The 18,948-nt window shown below is 49.9% G+C and overlaps 1 pseudogene; it reads right to left on the reverse strand.

The window, feature by feature from the left end:
* Window positions 1-10,686: 10,686 nt before the first annotated feature.
* Window positions 10,687-12,033, reverse strand: LOC136499455 (peroxidase P7-like; annotated as a pseudogene).
* Between the last annotated feature and the right edge of the window lie 6,915 nt (window positions 12,034-18,948).

The following is an 18,948-nucleotide window of genomic DNA, read 5'->3' on the forward strand; positions in this document are numbered from 1 at the left end:
GTTGGTAACTCTAGAGGTCCCAAGAATTCCCAAGATGGACATACGTCCCTTGGAAGTTCCCGATGAAGACCCTCTTGAGGTCCGCCCAATCGCGGATGCTGTTAGACAAAAGGAATTTGAGCCATGCCCAAACATGCTCCCCCACACAGATGGTGAGTACTGGATGATGAAGTAGTCATCATCCACTCCACCGGCTCGGTAGGCGAGCCGAAAGTCCTCGAGCCATACACCAGGGTTTGTCTCCCCAGTGTACTTGGCGATATTGGTAGGCAGTTAGAAACGCTATGGGGACAACACTTTCTAGATGCAGAGACCAAAGGCCCGTGGCCCTAGGCCATTAGGGCTGGGGCTCTAGTCATTTGGTCGACCACAACGCCTAGGGTGCGTGTCCTCGTACTCCTCGGTGGTCTAGTCGGGGACCGCGCCGCCCGCTCTTGCCGCCATTCGATGGACGTCATCCTCATGCTGAGTATGGCGCTGATTGTTGATCATGCTGCGAGCGTCACGGTTCGGCCCGATGAAAGGTCCTAATATAGCTAGAGGGGGTGAATAGCCTATTTAAAAATCTACAAACCGACTAGAGCAATTTGATTAGTATAACAAATAGCGAAATGCAAACTTGCTCTAGCTCTACAAGGGTTGCAAGCCACCTATCCAATAATTCTAGTTGTTATGATCACTAGCCACACAATTTACAAGGTCATTACTTACTAAGAGCTCTCACAATTGCTACACTAAAGAGCTCCACTAGATGAACTTAATCCACAAAGCAAGCTCTCAATTCTAGCTACAATAAAGAGCTTGTTATAGCTAGTTTGTGGAAATATAAATGAGTAAGTGAGGTGATTATACCACCGCGTAGAGGAGTGAACCAATCACAAGATGAATACTTTATCAATCACCGGAAGAATACTAAAGGGCAAGAGATAACCAATTTTCTCCCGAGGTTCATGTGCTTGCCAACACGCTATGTCTCCGTTGTGTCAACCAACACTTGGTGGTTCGGCGGCTAAGAGGTGTTGCACGAATCTCATTCACACAATTGGACATCGCAAGAACCTACCCACAAGTAAGGTAACTCAATGACATAAGCAATCCACTAGAGTTAACTTTCGGTGCTCCACCGGGGAAGGTACAAATCCCCTCACAATCATCGGAGATGGCCATGAACAATCACCAACTCGTACTAATCATCCTCCGTTGCTCCAAGCCATCTAGGTGGTGGCAACCACCAAGAGAAACAAGTGAATCCCACAGCGAAACACAAATACGTGCCTCTAGATGCAATCACTCAAGCAACGCACTTGGATTCTCTACCAATCTCACAATGATGATGGATCAATGATGGAGATGAGTGGAAGGGCTTTTGCTAAGCTCACAAGGTTGTTATGTCAATGCAAATGGCCAAGAGAATGAGCTTGAGTCGGCCATGGGGCTTAAATAGAAGCCCCCATGAAATAGAGCCGTTGTACCCCTTCACTAGGCACAACACGGGGTGACCGGATGCTCCGATCAAAATGACTGGACACTGGACCTCAGCATCTGGTCACGCAATGCGTGCCACATGTCTCCTCTCTTCAAATGTTGATCGCCCGATCTCAATGGTCAAGTGATGACCGGACGTGGCAGCTCAAAGTGACCGGACGCTGAACCCCAGCGTCCGGTCATTTCCAGTAAGCATCCAGAGATGACTTTTCACAACCAGACACGTCTGGTCATGCTCGACTGGACACACCCAGCGTCCGGTCACAAGGCAACTCCCCTATGCACTACCACGTCAGCAGGACCGGACGTAACCTTCCAGCGTCCGGTCAGAGACCGATGCCAGCGTCTTCATGCTTCACCTGACCGGACGCGCTGGTCCAACCGAGACCAGCGTCCGGTCACTTACAGTGACCTTCGTCTTTTCTGTCTAGGGCACCAGTGAAGTTCCTAACCCTTGCTCCAATGTGCCGACCATCAAGTGTGTCACCTTGTGCACATGTGTTAGCATATTTTCACAAAACATTTTCAAGGGTGTTAGCACTCCACTAGATCCTAAATGCATATGCAATGAGTTAGAGCATCTAGTGGCACTTTGATAACCGCATTTCGATACGAGTTTCACCCCTCTTAATAATACGGCTATCGATCCTAAATGTGATCACACTCGCTAAATGTCTCGATCACTTAAAATAAAATGGCTCCTACTATTTATACCTTTGCCTTGAGCCTTTTGTTTTTCTCTTTCTTCTTTTCCAAGTTCAAGCATTTAATCATCACCATCATCATGATCTTCATCATTGCTTCATTACTTGGAGTAGTGCTACCTATCTCATAATAACTTTGATATACTAGGTTAGCACTTAGGGTTTTATCAATTAACCAAAACCAAACTAGAGCTTTCACTTGAGCTGCTCGAGCATAGGTGGTCAGTGTGGAGCGGGCGCTAGGTCAGGCCACGGCTTCCTGCTCCACGCCTCGCAACTGCTATGGTGAGTGGATGGAGCGATTCGACTGGTGTGGCCCTAGTGCCCCGGTTGGGCAAGAGGCCACGAGCCGGTGTTGCGACGCAGAGCTCTCCGCCTGCTGAACGGCGATGGTCTCCACCAACGCCCGAAGGTTCTGGTGGATCGCCTGCTCCTAGGGGTCGGTAGGCTCAGGGAGGCCACGTAGAAGCATCACCGTAGCAGCGATGTTCTAGCCAGCCCGAGCAAACTGAGGGGGTCGTCCCCTCAGTCCAGTATGTTACACTGGACCTGACGGGCACGACCCCGAGCGCCGCTCACTGGGTTACATGCATGTGGCGCGGCGTGATGCGCTGGGCGCGTCGATGTAGGTGTCTTTGTCGTAACTCCTCACCGTGCTCCTATGCATGCGTCAGGGCCTGCGCACGGGGGTCTAGAGGAGTGTGAGTCTGTAGAGACTCCACTACCTTCGGTAGCTATCCCGGGGCATCCGCCATAGCGCACTCCCAGGATAGAGGGTGGCCAGGTGCCATGACGTCACCGATGCTGGAGCCATCGCTTTTGACCTCATCATTGATGAGGTCATGGAAGGAGATGGGGGCATAGCCCGCCATCCCCATGAACTCGAACATGAGAGGGGGTGACATCAACATCCTTTGGAGCCCCCGTGCACACGCGTCCATGGGGGATGCAAAACCGTAGGGGAACCGATCACGTGGCAGTCACGGTGGGGACAATGGGGTCCCTTCGGAGAGCTAGCGGAAGGTGTTAAATAGTGAGTAAAGAACAATATGTACATCGCTCACTGTGGGGTTTGAGCCCAGCATGGGCTCAAGGCAAAGCGTGGGTGTCTTGACATTGAGGTCATTGAATGGCCCGGGGATAGGTGGAGGGCGCTCCTCCTCCAGTGGGCGCCAGGACAAGCACCTCCTCGCGGAGGCAGAGTACGCCGAGCTGGTCAGCGACAAAGTCCAGACTCCCGAAGAGGAAGGTCTAGAGTGGCACGAAGACGGGAGGGACCCACATCCTAGCAAGTGGGAGTGTGGGAAACTCCAGCGAGCCGAAGCGAATCGTATTGCTTGAGCCCGCCATGGCGAAGATGGTGGAAAGTTGGGCCATCCGATGACCAAAAGCATGAACGCACGGCGTCTTCCCCACGGACGGCGCCAACTGTCGGTGCGAAATGTGGCCAACAAATAAATATTTATAGTTTTGCCATGCGCTGTGATCAGATGTGGCCTAGCACGCGATGATACGGGATTTATACTAATTCAGGCAACGTGCCCTACATCCAGTTTTAGTCGGTCAGTGACTTTATTCCTGAGTCTAGGTGCTCAAAGTTTGTTGTAGGGTTACAAACGAGCAAGGAATGAGAAGGGGGTGTTAGAGGCTCGGTCGGACTCTGATCCGAGTGGAAGAGAGTGATGGATGCTCAAACATGCGCTAAGTATTGGAGCGTATGTTCTGTGTGTCCAAGCTTACCTGTTGTTGAGAGCGTGTAGACTGTATCCTTTTAGGAGAGAGTGCATCCTCTTTTATAGATGAAAATGATGGCCTTATAAGTCAAAGATGGAAAGGGAGAGAGTGTGTACGGGTGCTACCTAGTCTTGTCACCCATGCCGTCGGGTACGGCATGCTATCACCTGCCATACTGTTTATGCTGCCATCGCCCACCTTACTGTTCATGACCTACTGTACCTGGCAGGCTGCACAGTGTTCGCCTGGGATGGCAAACGACGGCGCCCACAATACTGTTTGTGCTCTGACGCGTCTGGCAGGCTGTATAGTGTCTATCTGACATGGCCTGACGGCACCGTCCTGTAGGTGCGCAGCGTATGGCAGGGTACGGTCCTCGGTATTGCAGTTGACTTGAGCGCCTTACCTTATCTGCTCCGCCTGCTCCTCGGGCCCACACTGAGCAGGCGTCTTGGTCGGTCGTTCCCAATCGGCCCCGACCGTGTCGGTCGGGAAAGAGGGGCGAGCAAAGGTTTGGCATATCCTCGTTCGGAGGAACGGGGTCGGAGTCGGACTACGGTCCCACCACAGCCAGCCCTTCCGGTCGGGGCTCCGACTAGGTCTTTAGGGCGGAGGTGCCGGTCGGGGACCGGATCATGGTCTCGACCTGTCATTGTGTATCTGGGCCGACCCAGACGCGCGCTGTCGCTGCGCCGCCTGCTGGGCCAAGTATTGCCAGGAAGCGGGTCCACCGGGGACCCCGGGTTTTTGAACCCGACACTACATGTTGTGCTCGCCAAGCTTTTTGTAATTCCTTTTCTTTTACATTCATTCCATTTGAGATTGGAGTCCTTGAGCATTGCTTAAATTCACCAAACTAAAAGAGACGTTTGGGAAGCTACACAACACAAGAGTGTTATGGGCAGTGCTCTAGTGTTCTTAAATACAATATTATCTACGTTTTTGGAATGACAAACTGATTGCATTAAACAATTTTGGAAGACAAGAATTTGTATTGAGATGGTGTGGTGCTTAACATCTATAACTTTTAAAAGCAAATTGTAGTAATTAACAACCATATAAGATCAACAGAGCAAGTGAGCAACAACATCTTTATATGCATTCATGATTAGGCAAATGGAACTATGGGAAGCTACAAGATATATTAACAACAGCAGACAGACAGATTTGTGTATCAGGCTTATTAGACAATTAATTATATTCACACTTAAAGTTTTATTAAATTATGTGTTGTAATTGAAAGATAAAATTTTAAATATGGTTACTTGTTGTCTTGTGTTTTTGACCACTGAACATAATGATCTTTAGATATCCTTTGATCTGGATATGTAGGGATTAAAAACTTATGAGAATATATCCTTGGATTTATTAAGTTCAACAACCTATTTTCTAATCTATCTTTATCTAGTGTTAAATGCCAACATTGTTTCTCAATTGCATAACTGAATCCATTCTAAAGTCCAAACCAAAAAGAAAAACAAAAAGCCTCTAAGAAAACTAACAAGATTAGACAAGTAAGCCTATAGATGGTGGGAGTGACCATGGTAAATCACAAGCAGTTTACATACACTATTCATGAGAAGTGGGAAAATGTAAAGGAAGCGAAATATTCATGAAGATTTCTGCATCACTAGCTAGTGGTAGGTTCTGCAAAAACGTGCAATTCTAAAACCCCGTCTGGTACGGTTCTGCTTCACTGGTGGAGCAACATTCTTTTGGTTTTAACTCCACAAGCATCTCCAATAGTGAAGCTAAAGTTGTTTTGGAAAAACATTTGGTAAAAAACTTCTCATGATAGATAGGAGAGAGGGAGGTGGAAGAAGCTAGTATTTTTAGCTCCACCCAACCATCTCTTGTGTGACCGGATTTTAAGGAGCTCTACTTGGTGTTTTGGAAAGAAAAAAAGTGTTTAGTAAAAAAATCATAATAAATAGGAGAGAGGGATTTGGAACAAGTTAGTATTTTCAGGTACACCTAGCGCCCATCCCTTGTCAGATCGGGTTTCCACTTGAGAAGTCGTCTCATTTTAACATGTTTGGTACATCAATTTTTGGACTTTACAATAGATTTGGCAGCTTCATCAAAATTGTATTATTACTTCAGATTAATCCTCGGCTAGAAAAAATAAATTGTAAAAAAATCTCACAATAATCAGAAATATCTAGCCTTTAATTTGATAAACTCTAATTTTTGTTGCTAATAGTAGGCACTTTATCTAATTATTATATTCTATAAAAAGCTACGTACATCTACGATTATGAAAATACATAAAGTAACGTGGGGCTAAAATGGATCATTTTGCCTGGCTTGCCACCAAGGCTCCATAAAAAACATTGCCTGTGTTTTTTTTTAAAAAAAAAACTTTGCCTGTGGTACCTTTTCTTATTTTTAAGACAAACCTTTTTTGCGTCGGACAAGTATGGGCTTGTTAATAGTGAGAGCCCCTCTTTTTTGGGCTTCTTCTAGAGCAGCACATGGGCTAAAATCCAGAACATAGTTCATGGGCTTGTAACGTTTGGGATCCCAAAAACATGGACAGGCAGACAGCTGCAAAACTGTCTGTTTCGGATATACTATGCTCACTTGCAGAAATGGCCACACACCCAAACAGAAGGAGCTCACGCAGTCAAGATGTTTTTTTTTTCTTTAAGAAAAGCTCAAGCTATGAGGCTCGTGTTTGTAGTACTAGTAGCAACTGATTCAGTGTTAATTATAGTACCATCGATAGGGATCAGCAACCGGTTTTGTTTATATCACATTCAGATCTTGGCAACGGTCCAGAAACGAAGCAGCCCCTTGCTGTGTCGTCTTCTTTCCGGCAACGTTCACAATCAGTTCCCGTGTGCTGGCACTGGCAGGCAGAGTGTTTTATTGCTTCACCGTCCAAAGGACATCTGATCTGCACACAATAGGGGCTAGGGCAGTTGGTTTCTCGTGATCCGCGCGCGCCAACACAGACACATACGGGAACAAGACGCGTCGCCCGGCGGATGCTGCGTTCCTTTGGATGCAGACTGCAGTGCGCGGGCGCGGCGGTGTGCAACGGCAACTCATTACTCATCGCACGGTGTCCGGCTGCATCATTTTTCGGCTTTTCGTGGAACTGAGCTGAGCACCATCACCGCCCCGGCGCCCCCGCCAGCTACTCCATTTTCGACCGTTTAATGCCACGCCCGTTTCCGCTGGTGTTGCGCTTGGTGATTTTTTTTTTTTAACACCTTTTTATAAACTATTTTCAAATCTAACACCAATTTTTTTATTTTTAAATTTAACATTTTTTGCCGCGTCTATTGCCACAGCGCGGACAAACAACGCTGCCGCGCCATGCATAGCGGAGCGGCAGCGGCAGCGGCGATAACGTGGCACTTCTCCGGGCCATGGCCGCTAACGTGGCAGGAGCTGCCGCGCCGCACATCTTGGCGCGGCAGTGCCACGCCACGGCCCACGGCACGGCGAAGCCCAACACAGGACCGTGGCCCGGCCTCCCTCTCCTCACTGTCTCTCTGTCACACTCGAGTGAAACAGATCGAGGGGGAGACGCGCCCGCCGCCGCCGCCCGTGTCCACCCGCCAGCGCCGCCGAGGCCAGCGCCCGCAACAACCCCCCCCCTTGACCACCCGCCTATCTCTCTCCCTCTCTCCCCATTCCTCCCTCTCTAGGCCGCTCCAGGAGCGGTGCTCGTCGCCGGCGCAACGGCCCTTTCCCCACCGCCGACCGACCTCTCTCCCCATCGTCTTCTTCACCTGCGCCTCCCTGTCCCTTCCTTGCTCGGCCGGTGGTGTGCCGCACCCCTCCCCTTCTGTCTCCTGCTACCAGAAGAAGCCTGCCGGCGGTGGGCATTGCTGCCGCCGGCCACATCGTCGCTATTGGTGGATTTGGCTAAGCCCCAACCTTCTCCTCATTGTCAAGGGACTTCCCTTGTGTATTTATTGATTGAATCAAAATTGTTGTTACTTAGGGTTAAGATGTAAAATTAGTTTGAATGATTAGTTAGTATAGTTAGTATAGTAAGTAAAGTATAGTTAGTATAGTTAGTAAAGTTAGTTAGTATAGGTAGTATAGTAAGATAGTATAGTTAGTAAAGTTAGTTGATTTAGTTAGTACAGTTAGTGAGTCTAGTTAGTTATTTTATTTAGTATAATTAGTTATTGTAGTTAGTCTTGTATATGTGTTAATATTAGATTAGTTAGTATAGTTATAGTTAGTATAGGTATTAATATTACTATGGACAGTACGTACGACGATTTTGACGGCTTAATGAAGTTTCTTGAAATACTTTTGTTGACGGGGAGGTCAGGAGGGAAGGAGGCATCTTTGCTAGACGCGTCGGGATATAATTATCTAGGACGACTCCGTTTTCGCCAAACCTGTAACAACCCAAAAATCCACACACCAAAAATTCCAACTGAAAAATTTTTGTTTAAAAACCTATGTATTGTTAAGTGACATGTGTGGAACCCAAACCCTAGTTTTGCATTAGGTGCAACCCAACTAGGTTATATCATAAGCAGAGCATGATGCATTGTCACATGTGTATTTGAAACCCCCATGAAATAGAATCTTGCATGCATCTTAATTCAATATGTGATTTGGATTTTATTGATTTATGTGATGAGTAAATAAACCCTCATAACAATTGTTAAATTCCTTGAATTAAATCAATATCTAGATTTTGAAAAAAAATGCCTTAATAAAAAGCACAACTATTTTTGTATAACAAAAATAGTCAATAATATCCCTAATATATGGGAAAGGTAAAAACCACCATGTATGACCCTTGTAAACCACCATCAAGCTAATAAAACCTAAGACACTTTGACTAAACCTTGACTTAGTAACTAATTGCTGAAAACAGAAAATAGAAAAGCCTTCAAGAAATACTAGAAAATGGCAAAGGCCATTTCGGCCCAAACGGCCTGCCCAGCCTAGCCGAGGGCCCCTCCCTCTCACTCCCCCGCGCGCCAGCCAAAGCGGGCCGGCCCAACACCGCAGCGCAGCAGCACAGCGCAGCAGCTGTAGCCTTCCCCGCTCTAGGACAAACTGACGGGTGGGCCCTCGTCGTCAGTCACACAGCAACAGGGTCTTCTTCCTCCCCACGCCGACCTCTCCCTCGACTAGGAACCGACCAGAGCAGTAGGCGTGGGCCCGGGGTCATGCAAAGAGCATGACCCTGTCCCCTTGGTGTAGCGCTCACGCGCCCCCCACGACAACTGCCCCGCACCCGTGAGCCGTTTGATGCGCATCGCGCATCACCGCCACCCGATCAACCGCCATTGGTGAAGCCTGGAGCTTCGCCTATAAAAGGAGGAGCCCAGAACCCTAGCACCTCACCACACCTCGCCACCGCCGTGCGGTTCGCACCAACACACTAAGCCAAGGGACGAGAGGAGAAGGAGAGGCGCGGAGAAGGACGTCGCTGTCGGAGTAAGAAGGGAGGAGCCGCCGGCGCGGAAGACGGGGAGTACCTCTGTCCCGGCTCGGCTCTGCTACACCGTCGACACTGCACCACCACCATCGCCTTCGAGCTCCCTGCGGTGAGCCATCTTGCTGAGACCACCTCCCTAGCCAAATGGAACATGCACCGCCATGATCGAGACCTTGCTGAAGCTTCGAGCTCTGGCCTAGCCCAACTGGTTAGCTAGGGAGACCGCCATGGCCACGCTTGTCGAGACCTAGGACACGCCATGCACGCTGCCATTAGCTAAAAGGAGGACCCCAGCCACGACGTTGTACATCAGAGCAGGAGCGCACATGCACGGGCACGCTCACCATGGCCGAGAGCACAACCATGGTGAGACCACCGCGTCTTCTACGTCGCGGTAAAGGCGACGTTGACACCCTAACTGGCTCTGCCATGACGAGAGACACACCGCGCTCACCTTAGCCAAGGAAGAAGCCCACCGAAGCCCTGTGTTGCCGCACCGCACCTCGTCGGAGCGCCACTGCCTCTGCTTTGCCCCCACCACCATGGCTAGAGCCACTGGGAGCACTAGGAGCTCCTTCAACACGCCTACCATGGCCGTAGAAGCATCGTGGAGCTCACATGCTCCTTCAACTGGGCTCTCGCTACCACTGCAGCCCTGTCCATGCACGCCGACGAACCCACGCTGCTGTTCACCGTGGCCAAAACCCTAGGAAGCCCCAGCTGCCACCATGGCTTTTTTTAAATTTTCTACTTCTAATAAAACTTATGGCAACGTTTTGCTGTAATTCCAAAAGAAAAAGTGAGAATATAGCCAAGAAAACCAAAGGCGCCATGGCAATAGCAACAAGAGAGACGACGCCATTAGTAGTAGGTTCACCAACTGAACGCACGAGCAGAAAACCCCTGCGGTTGTTGCAAAAGATGATTTGAGCACACCAGCATTTTACCAATAAGGTGCAGATCATCCTTCATCTGTCTTAAAAACATCTTTGCTTCCTCTCTATCCAAGTACAACAGTAATTTGAAATGCGTAGTACAACTGAAACATCAGATGAAACAATCTTACCTCACAAACTGCGAATCAAATAAACAAAAGACTGAGCTAAAATTTGGCTTCTTTGGCTTGTTCGGCTGAGCTGAAATTTGGCTTGTTTGGCTTTTTTTTTCAGCCGGAGCAGTATTTTTCTCTCACAACATTCCAGCATGAACAGTGTTTCCAGCATAAACAGTAAATAATCCAGCTCAGCCGAACACTTTGGTACAGCAAAATAGGAACCAGCCCTAAAGCTCCCTTTGGCCGGTGGCAGAACAACATAAATGTAGAAAACTTATCTCAAATAACACGCTCTGTATGTTTGACACGACCACATGAACAGTCTGACCCGTCAGCTGTGAGCTGTGCACGCGCGAACCAAATCCACTCAAGAGTAGTTCACCTTCCTGCAGTTGTAACGGATCTCGCCGCTGCTGCCGGTGAGCGGGCTCAGGCTGGCCATCCTCACCATGGCCTCCGCGAAGTCCCTCCTGAACGCGTCGGCGTTGGCGGCATAGAACCTCACGGGAGCGTCCGTGACGCCGAGGCCGCCGGCGAACAGCTGCTGGTCCGAGTGGAGGACTCCCCTGCTCCGCAGCAGGGAGGCGAACTAGGCGCCGTCGAAGTGCGCGGGCGTGGGGTCGAGCGGGGCGAGGCTGTCGTCGCCGCTGCCGGTGGCCCGCGGGCACACGGCCCGGAGCGAGGCGGCGAGGGAGCCGTCCAGGGTCAGGGTGGCGGTCTCGTTGTAGAGGCGGTCCCGGAAATTGGTGCAGCGGGAGAAGCCCAGCGTGTGGCCTCCCGAGAGCACGACGAGGTCCTGGAGGGAGAGGCCGTGCGACGCGAAGGTGGAGGCGAGGCGGTCCAGGCTGAAGGTCGGCGCCGGGATGCTGTTGTTCGCCGCCGCCTGGCTCGCCGTCCGCGCGTCCCGGCGGCCCAGCGGAACGTTGTACGACGGGCGTCCCAGCTGCATGCATGATGGGAAAGACGACCACGATGCATTCGTGCATGCATGCGCGACTAACTAGTTAATTAGCTGCAGTGCGTGCTGCATGGACGGGTGGTGAAGGTTTTCGTGCGTGCGTGCAACAAGACGATGGAGGCGAATGAACGAACCGCGACGACGGAGTCACGTGCCGCGACGGCGACGATGTCGGCGCAGGAGACCACGTTGCCCCTGCAGGCGGCGTTGACGGCACCCTTGCTGCGGTTGATCACGTCATAGCCGCGGACGGAGTTGGCGTTCGGCGCGGCCATCTTCTCGCCGGTGAAGAAGGGCGTGTCATCCAGCAGGATGGACCCGTCGCACCCCTGAGGCCCTGAATCGAACCGAGCACAAAGATAAAGATCATGTCGGAGAGATGTTGAAATGCATGCATGCATCAGCGTGGTGGGACGTGATTAACTTGCTAGTAATGCATGCATGCATGCATGCAGTCGTGGAAGTGCAGCCGCAGCAGCGACGCGCCCATGCGGGGCTCCGCCGCCACAGCCTCCTCCACGAGCCTCTTGATGGTGGGGAGCGCCGCCGGGCACGCCCTGTCGTAGAAGTGCGGGTCCAGCTGCGCGCTGCTGGTCGTGGCCAAGAGAGCGAACGCCACGGTCGTCGCGACACACGCCGCCGCCACGAAACGGTGAGACATTGAAGCCACCATCGCCGGCAAGCTCAACAGCTTCTTCTGCACCACGTTAATCAGCTAACTAATTGAGCTATCAGACGACAACTAATTCACCGATCAGAGCTGGCTTTTGGCTCCAGTGGATGCGAGAAAAGCACTACTCGAAGCGATTTATATAGCCCATGGAGTTGACTCGTCGACTCGGTTCTACGCAAGCAAGCTACCTAAGCTAGCGTTTCGCGCAGAAAGCGTTAAAGAAGTGAGATAAATGATTCAGTAGATGAACTAAGGAAAGGCGTGTGGAGTTGACTACTCTATGAAATGCTCAGGATTTCCAGCTGGTAGGTAGGAAAAATGGAGACTGAATGACTGATGGATGGGCTGCGGTGCGGTGAGGCTTTTGTTGCTCAACGTTTTTTAGCTAACCACCGGTCGATCTGATGATGATGATATCCTAATGCATGACGATCGCCGGCAACTAATCGCGGGGAAGTTGCCTCGATTTGCTCAGCGGGCAAGCTTCATGAGAATATGAGATGAAGGTGATCTAATTGACCTACCTAAGACTAACTCAGCTGCATGTGTGGCCCAAGTTCATTGATCGTACTTGCTTCTCCGTTATTAAGCGTTTTTTTTATATGCACCCAGCACGAGTGCACGACAACGACAACCACAACAGCACCCGAAATTTGTACACTTGTACTACGCATACGCTGCTACTGGTACCGTTCAGCTCCTGTACTACTACTGCCAAGATAATGTTGTCTCCTTACACTTAGGAGTCCCAAGAATCGAATTCTTTTTTTCTTGATATATGCGTACGTGAACAAAGTGCGCAGGCCAAAGATTGAGTTTCTTGATTTCTTGTTTTGGAGTGTGGTTCAACCAATTCTCAATAATCCATAGAGTAGTCCCTCCTTTTAAAAAAAAATTTAATGCACTCCCTCAGTTCCGCTAAAACGTGCAACTATAAAACCCTGTTTGGTATGATTCTCCTTTACTGGTGGAGCAATTTTCTTTTGACTTGGGTTCCATGAGCAACTTCAATGGTGAAGCTGAAGTTGTTTTAGAAAAAAAAACATTTGGTAAAACAGCTTCTCACGATAGATAGGAGAGAGTGGGAGCTGACAGTATTTTCAGCTCCATCCAATGTCCATCCCTTGTGAAACTGGATTTTAAAAGGAGCTACACTTGATGTTAAAAAAAATGTTTGATAAAATAGCTTCTCATAATATATAGGAAAGAGAGAGCTTGAAGAAGCTAGTATTTTTCATCTCCACCCAACACCTATCCCTTTAAGCAGGGATGAAAATGGGATGGATACTTCCCGATATTTGTCCGTCCAAAAGGGTCAAAACACTATTTGGATAGTCCATATCTGAATCTGAACATTTAATATCTCACTGTATGCAAATCTGAATACTGAAAATTAGATTTCTGATATGTATATGAGATAGATATCAAATATTCGAATGATCCGAATCCGGTTCTAAGGTCCAATAAAAGATATGGGATATAATATAGAATATGGGACATAATGCAGGAACACTGGTATGCAAATCTGGTACGCTCCCCTATCATATCCAATTCAATGGCCTTTAGGGTCTTCTTGTCAGTGGCGTGGTCCAAAGCACCAGTTGTGCAAGGGATTAAGATGGTCGTTAGAACATGTCAATTTTTAACAGAAAAACAAGGGCAACCTCACCTGGTGGCATTAGATACACAAGGTATCCGGTCTCAGTCTTCTGGCCAACAATGGACCCTTTGCGTAGATTCTGATGCTTATTCTCATAAAAAAATGAACTCCCAAGATGGTAGACATGAGCTCAAAACGATAGAGTTACATCAAAATTGCTGATTTTACTCAAAAACAATTCGCACCCATTTATATTAATCTTCACAGCAATTTCAATACCCCAACCATAGAGAACCCCTACATGTTTCTATTAATCTTAGCTATTCAGAAATTAATTGCTGGTTTTACTCAAAAACAATTTAGATGAAAGGATTCCATGCGTTTTGTTTTGTCCCATACGGCTTATGAAAGGTGTTGATCGCGGCCTCAAAAGCTGTAACCTGGACAGTTGTGCCACCATGAGACAATCATGGTTAGCTACCATCAAACAATGACTTGGAAAATTGCAATGGACAGTCAAAAACCTTAGATGAGAAAATTGCAATGGTAAGTCAAAAACGTTGAACGAGAAGCACACTATACGTCGGTGCGAAATGTGATCGACAAGTAAATATTTATAGTTTTACCGTGCGCTGTGATCAAATGTGGCCTAACACGTGATGACACAGGATTTATACTGGTTCAAGCAATGTGTCTTGCATCCAATTTCAGTCGATCGGTGACTTTATTTCTGAGCCCAGGTGCTCAAAGTTTACTGTGGGGTTACAAACGAGTAAGGAATGAGAAGGGAGTGTGTTAGAGGTCCGGTCAGACTCTGATCCGAGTGAAAGAGAGTGACAGATGCTCAAACGTGCGCTAATTATTGGAGCGTATGCTCTGTGTGTCCAAGCTTATCCGTCGTTGAGAGCATATAGACTGTGTCCTTTTAGGAGAGAGCGCATCCCCTTTTATAGATGAATGTGATGGCCTTACAAGTCAAAGACGAAAAAGAAGAGAGTGTGTACGGGTGCTACCTAGTCTTGTCGCCCACGCCTTCAGGTACGGCATACCATCGCCCGCCATACTATTTATGCCGCCATCGCCCACCTTACTATTCATGACCTGTTGTACCTGGTAGGCTGCACAGTGTTCGCCTAGGACGGCAAACGACGGCGCCCACAATACTGTTTGTGCTTTGACACGTCTGGCAGGCTGTATAGTGTCCGTCTAACATGGTAGGGTATGGTCCTCAGTATTCTGGTTGACTTGAGCACCTTACCTTATCTACTCCGCCTGCTCCCCGGGCCCACACCGAGCAGGCGTCCTGGTCGGTCGTTCCTAGTCGGCCCCGACCGTGTCGGTCGGGAAAGAGAGGCAAGCAAAGATCCAGCATATCCTCGGTCAGAGAAACGGGGTCGGAGTCGAACTGCGGTCCCACCACGGCCAGGCCTTCCGGTTGGGGCTCCGACCAGGTCTCCTGGCCAGAGGTGCCAGTCGGGGACCGGATCGTGGTCTCGGTCTGTCATTGTGTATTTGGGTCGGCCTAGACGCACGTTGTCACTGCGTCGCCTGTTGGGCCAAGTATTACAGGGAAGGGGGTCCATTGGGGACCCTAGGTTTATGAACCCGACAGGAGCCCCTGAGCCCCTTTTGGGACTTCTGTAAAGCCATGAAGGGGCTTTTGAGGATGCCCGAGAGTACGATGCTAGAAGATCTCTCGTAAGGAGAGAATCGTACGTCTTGAACGGGCCCTTGTCCTAGATTCTGGATCAGGGGACGGAGAGAGGGAGGAGAGCATTGTAGCGGGAGAACAAAGATCTTAGCTCCCTTGTTCCGCTTCATGCTCCAAGGTGCGGAGCAACCCCGGGGCTGTTCACACACGGTTTGCGTGTTATTGTAAAAGCCTGGGGCTTGTGTTTTTAGCTTAATGAAAGCTTGTATTTGCTTTGTAATTCATGTGCCCATTGCGCCGTGGAGGCGGGCTATTTATTGGAACTTCGGTGTTTTCTCCCTTGGTTTGTTGTACCGTGTAGGGTAACCAAGTAGGATTTAGGCACCCAGTGGGTACAAAGTGACGATGATGACCTCGTGATCGGTGAAGTAGTGTAGGAGCTTTCGGGTCGCCATTAACATGGCGTATAGAAGCTTCTGGACATGGGGGTAGCGAACCTTGGCATCGGTGAGTACCTCACTGATGAAGTACACTGGTCGTTGGACCTTCAGGGGGTGTCCCAGCTCCTCCCTCTCGACGACGAGGGCGACGCTTACCACATCGTTGCTTGCCGCAATGTAGAGGAGGAGAGGTTCTCTCCGTTTGGGAGCGATGAGGATTGGGGCCGATGTCAGCGACGCTTTGAGGCTTTCCAAAGCCTGTTATGCCTTCTTTGTATAGACGAATGCGTCTATCTTCTTGATAAGTTTGTAGAGAGGCACCCTCATTCGCCTAGTCGGGAGATGAATCGGCTCAGGGTGGCCAAATAGCCGGTGAGCCTCTGCATGCCCTTAACGTTGCGTATAGGGCCCATGTTGGAGATGGTCATGATTTTTTTGGGGTTAGCTACAATGTCGCGCCTGAACACGATGTATCCGAGCAGCTTCCCCTTTGGAACCCCCAAGACACATTTTTCGGGATTTAATGTGACGCTGAACCTTTGGAGGTTCACGAGTGTGGCGGCCAAGTTTGCGATCAGGTTGCTAGCTTGAGCCGTTTTTACTACTATGCCATCTACATAGATGGCGATTGTTAGTTTTGGCCGCTCGACTTGGTCAGGTTGGTCGGGCAGGTCAATTTGGTCGGTGAAGCATTGCTGCATGCACCGTTGGTAGGTGGCGTCAGCGTTCTTCAGACCGAAAGGCATGGTTACGTAATAGTACGAACCATACGGGGTGATGAATGAGGTCGCGACCTAGTCGGACTCTTTCATCGCAATCTGGTGGTAGCCTGAGAAGGCGTCTAGAAAGAAGAGGATTTCACATCCTGAGGTGGCAAAGGAAAATGGTCCTTTGGGCACACCTTGTTGAGGCCAGTATAATCAACTCACATTCTCTATTTCCCATTCTTCTTTTTTCACAAGAACAGGGTTGGCTAACCAGTCGGAGTGGAATACCTCTTTAATGAATCTGGTTGCTAGAAGTTTGGCAATTTCTTCGTCTATGGCCCTACACCTCTCGTCATCAAAGTGACACACGCGTTGCTTGGAGGGCTTTGAGCCCGGGATGTCGCGTAGTGCATGCTCGGTGACCTCCCTCGGTATGTCCGGTATGTTAGAAGGCTTCCATGTGAAGACATCCCAATTTGCGTGTAGGAAGTCGGCGAGCTCGCTTTCCTATTTGGCCGGGAGCTTGGTCTCGATCCACACCATCTTGGTTGGGTCAGTAGGGTCGATCTCCACTGCCTTGGTTTCCTTGGTCAGATGGAAGGCACTCGAGGAGGTCGGCCCGTTGTAGTTAGGGACTGCTGGAGTCACTGAATTCCCAAGCTCTAGGAGCTCGATGGAGTTGATGATGGCAGTGGCGAGCTCGTAATGCTCACGGTCGCATGTGTAGGTGTGTGAGAACCGTTTGGTCCCAGCATCTTTAGCTTGAGGTAGGTATAGTTGGCGATCGCCATGAACTTGGCATAGCATGGCTGCCCCAAGATGGCATGGTAGGACCCTGAAAAGTCCACCACCTCGAAGGTCAGGACCTTCGAGCGGAAGTTGGCTCGATCGCCAAACGTGATGGGCAGGTCGATATGCCTAAGTGGGTACGCCTGTAGCCCCGAGATCACACTGTGGAAGGGAGAGCTCATAGGACGGAGCTCCGACCGAGGGATGCGCATGGCATCAAGGGTGTCGACGTAGAGAATGTTGAGGCCACTTCCTCCGTCCATCAGCACCTTGGTGAGGCGCTTCTTGTGGATGATGGGGTCAACGACGAGTGGGTAGCGACCCGGTCAGGCGATGTGGGAAGTATGGTCTCTCTGATCAAAACTGGTCGGGGAGTCCGACCAACCAAGGAAAGAGCGAATGGCTGACTCGGTGGCCCATGCCTCTCGGTAGCGTACCTTGTGCTAACACTTGGAGTGGATGGCGTTGGATCCCCCAAAGATCATGAGGCATTCCTCAGGGTCAGGGAAGCTATCTCCATCATTACCCACCATGCCTCCCTTCTTGACCACGTCCTCCTTGCCTTTCCCTTCCTTTGGCTTACCGGCTTGCCGCAAGAAGCACTTAAGGAACTCGCAGTCCTTGTAGAGGTGCTTGATGGGGTAGACGTTGTTGGTGCATGTGTTTTCGATGAGCTTGTTGAAGTGGTCAGACTGGCCCTACCAGGGCTGTTTGCTCGCGTGATCGGTAGCGGCGACCAAAGTTGGGTTGGCTGAACGACGCTGATCCTTCTTGTTTTTCTTGCCCTATTGTGTGGAGGGGCTCTTGCCATAGTCCTTGTGCTTGGCCTTGCCCTTATCCCGACCGCTACTGAAGACCGCCCCGACTACCTCCTCACCAGAGGCGTGGTTCGTGGCAATGACGAGTAGTTCGCAGGTGGTACGGGGATTCACATAGCCGAGCTTGTAGACCAGGGTCTGGCAGGTTGTCCCAGAGAGGAACGCGCTGATGATGTCCGTGTCGACAACATCAAGAAGGGAGTTACACTATTTTGAGAACCTATGGATGCAATCTCATAAGGACTCATTGGGCTCTTGTTGGTAACTCTAGAGGTCCCAAGAATTCCCAAGATGGACATACGTCCCTTGGAAGTTCCCGATGAAGACCCTCTTGAGGTCCGCCCAATCGCGGATGCTGTTAGACAAAAGGAATTTGAGCCATGCCCAAACATGCTCCCCCACACAGATGGTGAGTACTGGATGATGAAGTAGTCATCATCCACTCCACCGGCTCGGTAGGCGAGCCAAAAGTCCTCGAGCCATACACCAGGGTTTGTCTCCCCAGTGTACTTGGCGATATTGGTAGGCAGTTAGAAACGCTATGGGGACAACACTTTCTAGATGCAGAGACCAAAGGCCCGTGGCCCTAGGCCATTAGGGCTGGGGCTCTAGTCATTTGGTCGACCACAACGCCTAGGGTGCGTGTCCTCGTACTCCTCGGTGGTCTAGTCGGGGACCGCGCCGCCCGCTCTTGCCGCCATTCGATGGACGTCATCCTCATGCTGAGTATGGCGCTGATTGTTGATCATGCTGCGAGCGTCACGGTTCGGCCCGATGAAAGGTCCTAATATAGCTAGAGGGGGTGAATAGCCTATTTAAAAATCTACAAACCGACTAGAGCAATTTGATTAGTATAACAAATAGCGAAATGCAAACTTGCTCTAGCTCTACAAGGGTTGCAAGCCACCTA

This window comes from Miscanthus floridulus, chromosome 1 (assembly GCF_019320115.1).
Source record: "Miscanthus floridulus cultivar M001 chromosome 1, ASM1932011v1, whole genome shotgun sequence".
Lineage (NCBI taxonomy): Eukaryota > Viridiplantae > Streptophyta > Magnoliopsida > Poales > Poaceae > Miscanthus > Miscanthus floridulus.